Raw genomic sequence first — 2,415 nt, 5'->3', positions numbered from 1 at the left:
TAAAAGATCTAAATTACTGTAATCACTTTGTGTCAACGTTTTGTGACTTTTTAGTCATTGGCCACTGGATGCTAAACTGTAAAATAAATTTAGATTTCAGAGGACAGTTTTGGTTGTATTCACTTTTTGTGGGTTCTTTAGATGTCCAGACGTACACCAGACGATTTTGTACTGCAATTTAAGGTATCTCCAGGAAAAAGCTGATCAGTTTAGAAAATCTCTGAAGAAGCATGCAGAAATCCACCCTCATTAAAGTCTTCATAAGGAGCCTTTTGGAATTCAACAACAGTTGAAGCTATTCAGAGCTAAAATAATGTATATTATATGATAGTGTCTAGAGAGCAGACCCACATCTGCATTCTGGACCACCCAGTTATCACTGTATGCAAGACTAGCTTTTTCATCACTGCCCTAGCTATCAGGACAATGTTCCCAAGTAAAAATCCGGCAACTAGAACCTCTATGGATGTGATTCTTTTCTACTCTTCATCTCTCTTCAAGATTTTTTTCTCTGTTATGGTACATAACTTATACATCTTTCCAGTATACACTGCTAAATATCAAGGTTGAATATGACTTAAAAAGTCTTCAAGTGGAGAAGGATTTTTCTTACTCACAACTATCCATATGCATGAAAATGCATTATTTGTTTGTCTTTCCAAAGTGCATTAATACATTTAATGAAAACTCAAATCATTACAAGTACCGTTTTCTCACAGGAAAATTAGTCCTGAGTGGACACTATCCAGTTTTCAAAACTGATTTTGGGAGATCTACAAGTCTACAGACATGCTACTGCTATATAGACATCATCAAAAGATATTTAAAATAACTACAAAAAGTATTATGTTATGTCTTGCATTCTTCCCAGGGTACATGCCCCTCATTTCACTGCCTATGCACTTCCCTCTTACACTTCAATTTGATCAGGAGACCCTTACCCAACCTTGTTTGTTTTCTGCCTTCTTTGCATGATTTCTTACACTCAGGATTTGAAAGCCCTTGTGCTCTAAGAACAATCTCCTCAAAGAGCTGCCAGCTCTGTTGTGCTCCTTTATCCCTGAGGGAAGCTTCCCATAGTGCCATCCACTTATTCCTTGAACAACCAAAAGTTCTGTCTCATAATATTCAGTCTTGACGTAATTCTTCTCCTGGCCCATACCCCTTGTGAATTCCATGAGAGTATGGTCACTGAAGCTCAGGCTGCCATCACTCTTGACATCTCTAATTCATCTGTGTTGGTAAGCAACAATCCCAACAATGTTTCTCTACTGGCTGGACTGTCTATTATCTGGATTAAGAAAGTATCCTTGACACACTCCAAGAGTTTTCTGTATTGTCTACAGCTTGCTATGTTGCTTTTGCAGCAGATGTCAGGGTGACTGAAGCCCCCCAGAAGGATCAGAACCCACAAGTATGATATTTCCTGTATTTGAAGTAAGAATGCTTTATTAACATGCTTCACTTGATTAGGCAGCCTGTAGCAAACAGCAACCATGAAGTTTCTTTTGTTAGTTCAGCCTCGAATTTTCACCCATAAGCTCTTAACCTGTCCATCACTATTTTTCAAAGTCAGTTCTGTGCAATCAATCATTTTTTTTAACATAGAAGGCAACCTCCCACCTCTCCTTCCTTGCCTGTCCCTTCCAAATAGCTTATAAGCATTGCTTTCAGCACTCAGTCATGTGATTCAGCCCACAAAGTTTCAGTAATAGTGATCAAATCACAGGTTTCTAGTTGCACAGTGGCTTCCAATTGTTTCTGTTTGTTACTCATGCTACATTCATTGGTCTAGAGACAATTCAGTTTGGATTATTGACCATGTCATCTTTTTAGAGGAACAATTTTTCACAGGTATTTCTCCATTGGTTCCTAATATAACAGCAGCCTCTGTCTCTTTCCTGTTACTTAAAATTCTCCTTCTTTCCCAGATTAGTTTAAAACTCTCCTTATAAGTCTGGCCAGCTTGTTGACAAAGATGCTTTTGCCCCACTTGGTGAGTTGAATCCCATCAGCTCCCAACAGACACAGCTTCTCAAAATTAGATCCATGATCACAGAAGCCAAAATTTTGGATAACTAGACTGTGTCACTCCAAATAACATTACTTGAGAATCTGACTATATTAAGATGCTAGAGACATGGGAAATATCCAGGGTTTTATTAAACTAAGTAGTTCCATATTATTAGTAGAAATAAAATATATTTCTATTCATTCATTCTAAAATGAATAGAGTCATTCATCAAAAACTGTGTACAAGTAGACAAACACTTACTAAAACAAAATCACAAACTGTTTTGTTTCTTTTTCTTCAGTGAACACATATCCTGCCCCACTGAACATCGGTGTTTTATTTCTGAAATAAATTCCCTGTATATCACCCAATGTTTTCAGCTCTTTCATTTACCTTGTAAA

Source organism: Manacus vitellinus, unplaced genomic scaffold (assembly GCF_001715985.3).
Source record: "Manacus vitellinus isolate BGI_N305 unplaced genomic scaffold, ASM171598v3 scaffold_89_pilon, whole genome shotgun sequence".
NCBI lineage: Eukaryota > Metazoa > Chordata > Aves > Passeriformes > Pipridae > Manacus > Manacus vitellinus.
The sequence above is the reverse complement of the archived record's forward strand: the minus strand, read 5'-3'. Positions refer to the sequence as shown.